Source organism: Chiloscyllium plagiosum, chromosome 6 (genome assembly GCF_004010195.1).
Source record: "Chiloscyllium plagiosum isolate BGI_BamShark_2017 chromosome 6, ASM401019v2, whole genome shotgun sequence".
Lineage (NCBI taxonomy): Eukaryota > Metazoa > Chordata > Chondrichthyes > Orectolobiformes > Hemiscylliidae > Chiloscyllium > Chiloscyllium plagiosum.
The window spans coordinates 26534281-26545662 of record NC_057715.1 but is presented as its reverse complement, the minus strand read 5'-3'; the positions used below and the strand labels follow the sequence as shown (position 1 = coordinate 26545662).

Below are 11382 nucleotides of genomic sequence, written 5' to 3'. Positions count from 1 at the left end.
ACAAGGAGTCCTATTGTTACAACATACCTCAGACCCAATTCTGGAAGAGTCTATTAATCCTTATCACTTATTATGCCGTTCTCTCATTTCCTGAACCAGCCATCCCTCAGGCATCTCTGAGTCAGATCATCAATTCACTGCCAAACTGTGGGCAGCTTTGTACACTGCATTTGCACCACTAGGAATGGAGTTGAGAGCTCTCAGACTACAGCCACCGCAGAGAAATGAGAAATTACTGCCCCAAGGGTGTAAAGACCTTGTGCTAATTTAGAAAAACACCCACTTTCCTGATTAATGTCACTGTATCAGAAGCATCTATGGCTGCAATGCAAATAAATGTTCATGATTGTAAAGTACTCCACAGTTTTCCATTTAGGAAAAACTCACATCCCACTCACTGGCCTTTGTGTGTTGGTAAAATTTTAAAGTTAAGGACGAATGAGCAAATAATAAAGATGTGTTGACTTTCAATTCTCTTTTAATTGCAATCTTCAAAGCTTCAAAAGTTAGATTAATTTAGATCAGAATGGATACATTGTTGAAGATGAGAGAGAACTTCCTTTGTGAATCAAATTTTGGTGAATTCTCTCCCTCTCACCCAATCAGTATGTATTACCTTATCCCAAGGACTGTGAGGTATAAATTTGCGTGGGAGGATGCACAAAATGTTCAACATTCTTATTTTCCATTAAAATCAACAATAAAGAAAACCAGACAGAACTAGATTTGTCGCTGCTTTGGATTCCTTTGTTTTGTGATGATGCCCAAGAAAAATAAACTCATTTGTTTTCCCACAGATTTGTCCCCCACTAGGTTGTCTGAAATTGGATGCAAATTCATTTCTTGGCTCATTAACTCTCTTGGGTGTGGTGCTGCAGATCACCGCTGTAAGTGCTCTGAACATCTTGCATTCAGGAGCATGCTCTTATTGCAAAGGAGTACAATGAACAATAGGACCCCTTGTGATTTAAGCCGGAAACCATGGGGTGAAATTGGTCTGTACTGGTAGCCATGTGACAACCTTGCTGCAAATAGCCAGCCCATTTTACACCATACCTGAGTTTCAAAGGAATGGAAGACTGACCCGTCGTTTAACAGAACTGTTAATTCACTGGGAGTCTCTTTTTCAAGTTACTGGCAGAGACCAATTTCACAGCCACAGCATTTTCCCACCAAGGGTCTTTCCTGTGCTTTTGAAGGCAAACCAAAAGCATTAGTAAAACACCTAGTTTATTTGAATAATTAAATGAATATACTGTACAGTCAGCAAATGAACCTACAAAGAACTGGTTTTCACCGAATTAACTTGGTTTGCATAGTAATACAAATAATAAAAATGCTATGAATATTCACTTCAGCAGGTTGCCATATATGACTTAGCCAAATAATTTCTTACTGCTGTCCCACATTCTTACTTTGAGGGGTCGACTGTGGTCTGGAACTCTCTGCCTGAAAGGGCGGTAAAGGTAAAGTCATCATAGAGGATGATAGGGCTACTCTCCCACTAAAGAAAGATGACTGGTGGTGAGTTTGAGCTGAGGGGCACCTCGCCTAAGGTGAGAGGAGAGGTTGAGAAGGTAGGACCTTCATGGTGACCTCAGCTAGTGCAGGAGTTGACCTTGTGCTGTTGATGTTACCCTGCCCTGCAAACCAGCTATCCAGCCAACTGAACTAAGTGAATCCCACAGTGAAATGGTAGCAGAGACAAAAAGACACATCATATTTTTAAAATGATATTCTAATCTGCACTTGCTTTCGTATGAAGGACTAGAGATCAAAAGCTGTGAAGGGGATTGACTGACACATAAATGATAGACCACATTTTCTAGGTTTTGTTTCTTGTTTGTTTCTGTTTTAACTTCCTGATTTTGCAAGAAACTTACCCAAGAAGCTTTCTGTTATTTAAAAAGAATTGTCAGTTTGGGTCTTTGCCCCGTTTCTTTCGAACTATGTTCACAAAGAAATAGAAAGGGCTATGCAACTACTGGCCCAGTGCCTAGGAACTGGGACTTCCCAACAAAGTGTGTGTGAGGTTTATTGATCACAGAAAACAGTTAATGAATTGCTTATTGTTTACATCCTTTAGAGTAACAACTTTCATGCTTAGCTGCTTTACATTTGTCTACTTTCCATCTATGTGTCGTTTTTACAATTTGCTTAAAGACACACATAATTTTAAATGTAGCATGTTTCCAAATCTTTTCAGTGAAGATATAGTCCAAAGACATCTTGAAATATGAAACAGACATAACTTCCATCAAGTTGTATCTATCCCCTTACCTTTCCATCCACCCTCAACCATGTAAGTTCCAGATGTCCACTCCATGTTGACTACCTGGGAAACAAACGAAATTGTTGCCCCACCTCCCAAACCCATCACATAAAGTTGGCTGGATTTCTACCCACTGTTAGGCCACAGACTAGATGAATAATAGCCACAGGGTTACTAGTAAAAGTCTCATGTCCTTGAGGTGCCCATCTCCTGATTGTTGCAATATGATGGTCAAAAAATATTCCTGAAGAAGGGCCTGTGCCCGAAACGTCGAATCTCCTGTTCCCTGGATGCTGCCTCCACAGGGTTACTAGTAAAAGTCTCATGTCCTTGAGGTGCCCATCTCCTGATTGTTGCAATATGATGATCAAAAAATATAACCTACTGGGCATATGTGTCATTTTCTGTTTTAGCTAAATACCTGAAAGGTGTATAATTTTACATTTGGATAGAATTGAATTATTTTCATTGATATCTGTATCGGAATATCCCTGAAACTTCTTCCTCTTTGGAAAGTATGGAATACGTACCTAAGCCCAATTTGGTGAGTTTAATGTTAAGCAGTTTCTAACGGCTTGCTCCAGTACACGGAAATATTGACAGTCCTATAGCTATGTACAATATTCGCCGACAAAGCATATGCCAGTGCTTTGGGTTCATATGGACAAGGTGTCTCTGTGTCTTTCATCAATGTGTCTGGCAAAATGCCATGTCGAAATTTGGATTTTGATTGCACCATTCTGCAATTAATTAAGGCCGTCGCTTGAAGTGATTTGGAACTGCGCTATCATTCTTTCCACTGTGACCGAGGTAAATTCCCTCCCCGCCCCCACCGATAATGCTGTGTGAATCTTTAAACCTCAAGTCGCCACCTCCACGTTTCGGTGCGCACTGTGACTACCACCTCCGGCAGCCTGGGAGCCCAGTGCGCTGCCCACTGCGCTGTTTGCCTGTTCGATGAGCTCACGCAGGTCACTTTTTAAAGCACGGGGGAGGAGGAAATATGTCAGAGCTGATGCAGAGGTTGCATAGCAGTGGCCTTTCTCTTCTCTCTCAACAGCAGCAGAGTCAGGAAACTGCAGAAATCCCTGGCAACAGTCCATCCCCCATCAAGCTTTTATTTTTCTTGTCTGTATAGTCAATTAAAAGCAGCTTTATCCCCTGCCCATAGCCAGAATTGAAACCTTCAAAGGTACAGCAATACTAAACAATATTCTGTAAGATCCTGTCACGTTAGTTATCACGGTTTTTAAAAATATGTTGGAAGTAAATGGGCTTTTCTCTGTCGCTGCTTGTTTTGCGATAAATCTGTCTTGGGTGGAAGAAGTGTTTCAGATGATGGACAGTCTAACGCAGCCCAGCGAAGGTATGCTGCGAATATTTTTTTAAAAACACAATCAGGATAACAGGGAGCTCGAATGCAGTCTATTTAGATTCACGGCCACCTTAGCCTCATTCGAAATACTTTCACACGGCTCTTCAAAACAGACTTTACAAGCTGCAAGAGGTATTTTCGACTTGTGAGCTGTAGCCACCCAGGTTTGTGGGTAGCTCTTCCTCGGACAGGAGGTTAGACAGGGTTGCAGAGAGAAAGACAAAACGATTTTGCTGGATTAAAGCAATAATGTTACTTTGCAGCTTAAGATACCAGATGTAAGTGAATAATGAGGAGTTGCAATATTTTGGAGAAAGTATTTATGAATATTAACTACGTTGATGTATGTATTTATGTACATGTCATATGCACATACATATCTATAACGTTACATACGCACATAGATAGTATATACTGCAGGCCCACGGTGATTTTAACGCTGTTAGCTGGCTGGGCTGCTCGGAAACCTCCTACAAAGGGGCCCCTGTGTAATTCGATGCATGCTGGTAAGGCTTAGGGTATATTGTCCTCTGTTGTTTATGAAGCCTCCACCCACTGGCCCACCCTACATTAAGCAGATCATGTGACTCCGGTAAGTCATTTGCAAGTACAACAGTCCTCTGTGCGCCCCCATTCATTTCCTGCAAACAGCAGCTGAGAGAAGAGACACTGTATAGGGAAGGAAATATTTCTCCTCTACAGCTTTCCACCAGGTCAGCGCTTTATATTCTTTATTCCCCGTTCTTTGTGTTGAACTGGCTCACTGCTAAAGGCAGTGCCGACTGTCGGATTCCGTGGAGGAGTCATGTTAGAAAGAATGAGACTCGCGTCTCTCTCATATTCCTAACATTTCTTGCAGTGGGCAGAATGTTCTGTGGCTTGAATGCAGTTGTTGGTCTGTGAGCATTAAGAGTCAGACGGGCTACAGATGTGGGAGTGTCAGTAAAAGGAAGGCAAGCTAATGTCATCTTCAGCAGCTTCAGTGCTACATCCCGCAATCGGTAGCGGTGATGTGTGCGCGACTGTCACTCGGTAATGCTTCATAGCCAGGGCTGAAGCCCCAAAAGCTGCTTGCGTTGGATTTTAGTGGACTTGTCCAGAGTTGACAGTAGACACTTGCAGAGATTGGCAGAGAGAGCCTCTGTTTAAAAGCAACTAGAAGAACTGCCACTTTGCAATCTAGGATTGCTAAAATGAAAATAGGAGTGCTATTACCTGATGGCATTAGGTAGTGCTAATGCGAAATTACTATATGAGGAGTGTCAAAAACTGTCTGGCTTTACCATTTACAGTCACAAACTTGTTCTGTTCAACAACATCCTTTGAACGTGTATGTCTCTGCACATTTTCAGCGTTGCATTTAGCATAAACCTTGACCTTCTCACCTTTTGACCACTGCTCGTTAATGTTTACTTTGGCTGCAGCAAAGCGATACATAAGGGGGAGTGACTAAAAATGTACACGTATTCCTTTTTCTGGTTTAAAAAAAACGCAAGGTAGAGACTTAAAGAAAAGCGAAATGCATATTTCTGCAATCCATTAGTTTTTATTTTAGTGTTTTATGTGTGGATAATGTAACCATGATCATTTTGGTCAATATGAGTTGAGTAATGTAGTTTTGTGCAGCAGCTGTTATACAAAAGGCAATATTAATTTCATGCTCGGAAGGGTTAGGTGCTGTAAATGGTTGTAGGTCTGTTTTGCAGGAGAAGGGGAGGGAAATGTCTTGGGTGGGGTGTGGAGGCAGTGTTGGGGTGTGGGGATTTGACTGGCTGAAAACTAAAGCATAACCAGTCATTGTTTGTCGAACGTTTCTGTGAGAGTTCGTCTTAAAACTGTGACAGTTCCAAACATAATAAATTGCTGAAATATATTCACTGACTATTGTTATGTACATATATAAAAAAATCATGTAACGGTTTCTCACTTAACCCATATCATTACTGAAAATAAATTAAATTCCAGAGTTTTAGCAAATTAAATCAGGAGACAGCCCTTAAGTTCTGTACACGAGAATAAAACATATGAAAAAAAGCTGATTGGTGACCTATGGTGCACAATAGTTTAGTTTCGTTATCATAATGTCACTCTATTTGATTAATTTGAAACAAACTCAATTAGAAAACTTGACAGTTCCAAGCTGTGGTATGAGGGAGTGGGTAAGGGCATAATGGATCAAGTGTCAAACACACCCAAAGTCAATCAATTACATTGAACCAAGACTGGGTTGACTCCTGTGTGGAATAACAGACTCTTCTGTACTATGAGACGTACAAAGCAAACCTATGATGTTGCAATGTTTCAGTGTTAGATTTCCAGATAGGAGATGTGAATTTGACTCAAATCTCCACAGACTTTCTACAATTACTCTTTCCGTCAACAAGCTGGTCATATTGGCAGGAGGGGGATGGGATGACTTGTAACATGTCTCATGAAGAACAATCCAGTGAAGAAGTTCAAGAAGAAATCTATGGGTTGAAACACTCAACCTTTTATCTGTTCAACAAAATCAGGCAATCTCTATTGACCTGGAGAAAATCCTTTTTTCAGACAGACACATAAAATCACCATAATGGTCATGTTTCTTCCTGAATTCACTTGACCGAAGTAGCAATTTCCATAGTTCGGTTTTGAGTTTTAATTTTTCAGTGAATCAGGGTCAGTTTGGGAGAAACCAAATCAAATTCACTTCTGCTATCATAGTTATTTACATGTATAAACTAACTGTACTTTGCTAGGACTTTTATAATCACCTGTTTTCTTTTTCAAATATTCTATATTATCATTAAATGAGGTTCATTACCTGAATGTATCTTGCAAACGAGGTTTGCTGATTAATTTGTGACAACAATAATATGTTGTGTTTTACGACAAGAAACTGGACCTGCTGCCAGGCTGAACCTTTGTCCTGATTTTGGTGAGCAGATAAAAGGTTATCTGTAATCACCAGGAGACGTATAAGGGAAAAACTAATCAGTTTTTTTTTAAGATCCAAATGCAGACATGGTGTAAGGTCCTTGGATAGGAGATTGACTAACTGGCAGAAAGTATAATGTATGCCAAAATGGTATTTGTCTGATTAAGAACAGGTAAGCAGTAGACATCTATGGTGATCTGTGTTGGGGGTTTCAACTTTTTACAGTGTTAGCAATCACTTAGATGAGGGACGTGAAAGCATGGTAGCTAAATTTTCAGAGGAGACAAAGATAGCTAAGAATGTATGTTATGAGGCAGATGTGAGGAGTTTGTAGAAAGATATAGATAGTTTGAGTGAGTGAGTGAATATCTGGTAGACTAGCATACAAGGCTATGGGCCAAGTCATAGGTTCATAGTCACAGAGTCATAGAGATGTACAGCATGGAAAAAGACCCTTCGGTGCAACCCGTCCATGCCGACCAGATATCCCAACCTAATCTAGTCCCACCTGCAAGCACCTGGCCCATATCCCTCAAAACCCTTCCTATTCATGTACCCATCCAGATACCTTTTAAATGTTGCAATTCTACAAACTTCTACCACTTCCTCTGGCAGCTCATTCCATATATGTACCACCCTCTGTGTGAAAAGGTTGCCCTTTAGGTGTCTTTTATATCTTTCCCCTCTCACTCTAAACCTATGCCCTCTACCTGCGACTCCACTTTCAAGGAACTATGAACCTGCACTCCAAGGTCTCTTTGTTCAGCAACACTTCCTAGGACCTTAGCATTAAGTGTATAAGTCCTGCTAAGATTTGCTTTCTTAAAATGCAGCACCTCACATTTATCTAAAATAAACTCCATCTGCCACTTCTCAGCCCATTGGCCCATCTGATCAAGATTCCATTGAAATCTGAGGGAACCTTCTTCGCTGTCCACTACACCTCCAATTTTGGCGTCATCTGCAAACTTACTAACTATAGCTCTTATACTCACATCCAAATCACTTACATAAACGATGAAAAGTAGTGGACCCAGCACTGATCCTTGTGGCACTCCACTGGTCACAGGCCTCCAGTCTGAAAACGAACCCTCCACCATCACCCTCTGTCTTCTACATTTGAACCAGTTCTGTATCCAAATGGTGAGATCTCCCTATAATCCATGAGGTCTAACCTTGTTAACCAGTCTTCCATGGGGAACCTTGTCAAACGGCTTACTGAAGTCTACATAGATCACATCTACTGTTCTGCCCTCATCAGTCCTCTTTGTTACTTTTTCAAAAAACTCAATCAAATTTGTGGGACGTAATTTCCAATGCATAAAGCCATGTTGACTATCCCTAATCTGCCCTTGCCTTTCCAAATACATGTACATCCTGTCCCTCAGGATTCCCTCCAACAACTTGCCCACCACTGACATCAGGCTCATTGGTGTATAATTCCCTAGCTTGTCCTTACAACCTTTCGTAAACAGTGGCACCTCATTAGCCAACCTCCAGTCTTCAGGCACCTCACTGTGACTATCGATGATACAAATATCTGAGTAAGGGGCCCAGCAATCACTTCCTTAGCTTCCCACAGAGTTCTAGGTTACACCTGATTAGGTCCTAGGGATTATTCCACTTTTCTGTGTTTCAAGACATCCAGCACTTCCTCCTCTGTAATATGGACATTTTTCAAGATGTCACCATCTACTTTTCTACATTCTATATCTTCTATGTTGTTTTCCACAGTAAATACTGATGCAAAATACTTGTTTAGTATCTCCCCCATCTCCTGCGGCTCCACAAAAAGGCAACCTTGCTATCTTTGAGGGACCCTATTTTCTCCCTAGTTACTCTTTTGTCCTTAATGTATTTGTAAAAGCCCTTTGGATTCTCCTTAACCTTATTTGCCAAAGCTATCCCATGTCCCCTTTTTGCCCTGCTGATTTCTGTCTTAAGTGTACTCCTACTGCCTTTATAGTCTTCTAAGGATTCACTCGATGTATCGTGTCTGTACCTGTCACATGCTTCCTTCTTTTTCTGAACCAAACCCTCAATTTCTTTAGTCATCCAGCATTCCCTATACCTACCAGTCTTTCCTTTCACCCTGACAGGAATATACTTTCTCTGGATTCCCGTTTTCTCATTTCTGAAGGCTTCCCATTTTCCAGCCGTCCCTTTACCTGCGAACATCTGCACCGAATCAGCTTTGGAAAGTTCTTGCCTAATACCGTCAAAATTGGCCTTTGTCCAATTTAGAACTGCAACTTTTAGATCTAGTCTATCCTTGTCTATCACTATTTTAAAACTAATAGAATTATGGTTGCTGGCCCTAAAATACTCTCCTACTGACACCTCAGTCACCTGCTCTGCCTTATTTCCCAAGAGTAGGTCAAGTTTTGCACCTTCTCTAGTAGGTACATCCACATACTGAATCTGAACATTACTGGAAAATGGGTTTAAAATAGTGAGATATTTGTGTTTGGTATAGGCTCAATGGGCTGAAATGTCTTTTCCTGTGCTGTAGACTTCTGTGACTCTGTGAGAAAGTGTAAAGTTGTTTACTTTGGCAGGAAGAATGATAAAGCAGAGTATTACTTTGAGAGAATGAAGTGGAGAACAATTTAGGTGTTCTAGTACATAAATCTCAAAAAAGTTCATTGTACATAAAAGTAAGGATGTTATACAGGGATTAGTGAGACTACAACTCCAATACCATGTGCAGTTTGTCTTCTTATTTCATGAAGGATTTAAATGTGTTGGTGGCTGTTCAGATTAATACCTGGAATGAATGGTTTGTCTTGTGAGGGAAGGTTGGACAGATTGAGCTTGATTCCACTGGAATTTAAATGAGTGAGAGGCGATTGAATGAAACATATAAGATCCTGAATGGTCTTGACAGGGTGGATGTGGTAAGGATGTTTCCACTTCAGGGTTGGCTGAGAATTAGGGGTCGCTCCTTTAGGTCAGAGATGGGGGAATTTTTTTCTTGTGAGGGCTGTGTCACTTTGGAATGCTTTGCTTGAGAAGGCGATGGAGATGAGCTCATTGAATAATTTTAAGGTGGAGGTAGATAGTTTTGTGTTAAGTAAGGGAATCGGATCTTATTGAGGATAGAGAGGAATGTGGAATTCAAAACAGACACAGATCAGCCATGAACTTATTGAATGGCAGAGGGAGCTTGAGGACTCTGTTCCTGTTTCATATGTTCATATTTAAAATCACCAGAACTGTCATGTTTCCACCTGAATTCGCTTGACAGGAGTCAACAATTTCCATACTTTACATTTGAGTTTGAATTTTTCAATAAATCAGGGTCAGTTTGGGAGAAACCAAATTAAACTAACTTCTGCTATCAAAGTTATTTATGTCTATAAAATAATTGTACTTTGATAGGGGCATTATAATCTCCTTTTTCTTTCCATTTATATAAAACTACTAAATTACCCGACTGTATCTTGGAGACAGGAAGTTTGATGATTAATTCATGACTATGGTGAAATGTTGTGTTTTACTGCTAGAAACTACAACCAGGTGAGCTGCTTTGTTTTGTTCTCACAAGATAAGCCATTTTACCAGAGTACTTAGTTGTGGGCAGGCACACATATCACATTTATAATCAACTGGCCTGTGACAAACATTATATTTTGTGCCTTCATTTACTATGTACTATTAGTTATTGAAGTCAAAGTTGTCATAACTTGCCCCACTATTGGCTAGTTTATACAGTTCAATAATTCAACTGGATCAAGCTGGTCTGTGTTAATTCCTCTCTGCTCTAACTCTATCATGCAGGGAAAATATCTGCCTGTGGCATTCCATGTAGCAGGTCTCCACTCACACACAAAAGTAAAGAGTTTGATTGAGAAGTCTTCATAATTCATACCAACAGAACTTTTCTATGGGATATAATATTTTAGAAGAATTTGGTAACTCTTCCCCAACCACTGTACCAAGTTTCATGTCATGTCCGAAAAACACTTAAAAATGTTTAGCTTGCTTCCATACTGATGCAGTAGGTAAATGGATGAAAATGTGGTTTTGAGGCACAGTGTAAAGTTCACGATTGATTCTTGAGCTGTTACTAGCCAGGAGATCCTAGCCATAGATTAGAAAGGGAATATTTCAATAGGTTGGGGATTGTTTGGAATTGTTCAATAGCTTCCAAACGAGTTGTCCTCCTTCTTTCATCATAAAATGATTTGAAATTATTATATTTTTGGTTTAACAAAATAATTTTAGCAAATTTGGTAAGGGGAGGAGAACTAAGATGTAACAAAGAAGGGGAATCAGTATAAGTTTCAGTGCGAAACTACATCAGAACAGTGCCATTAAAATCAAATTATGGAAAGGATCACAAAATATTCAATGATACCTTAGCGAATTGAATCTGGTTCAGATTAATCGGGAACCAAAATTGTCAGGTTAGGTTACAAATAAACAATGGGAGACTTTTGAGAAGGGGATGGACTCTAACCCGAGTGTAAAATTCAGCTTCATGAATTCTCAGAGGTTGTCACTGGCAAGAAAGAGGGCCATCAGTGGATTGAGTGGTAGAATCACCTGGCAATACCTCTTGGGGCAGCTATTTCAATGCAAACTATGCTCCTGCAACTGGATTAGCTGCCCTTGGGGGAAAAAAATGTATATTATGCTAGACCATTGAGTCAGCCTGGCTGATGGAAGATGGATCTGGTAGTCCTGTGACCCCTGTTTTAATAAAGTTCATGTCTGGGAACCTCAGGTAAGGTTAAGATAAGGCTCACATGAAATTCCATTCCCTAATCTTACTGATGAGTACTAGAAGACTACTGATATACCATTACAATATAG

The 11382-nt window shown here is 40.3% G+C and overlaps 1 protein-coding gene across 2 annotated transcripts in view; it reads left to right on the top strand.

The window, feature by feature from the left end:
- Positions 1–4225: 4225 nt before the first annotated feature.
- Positions 4226–11382, top strand: part of klf12b (Kruppel-like factor 12b) — a 280995-nt gene continuing 273838 nt past the window's right edge. The window contains exon 1 of one of the 2 annotated variants that reach the window (XM_043691384.1): positions 4226–4360. The gene's annotated coding sequence lies outside the window, so the exon portion shown is untranslated. The remainder of the gene's footprint in view (positions 4361–11382) is intronic. The other variant, XM_043691386.1, reaches the window with a different exon arrangement.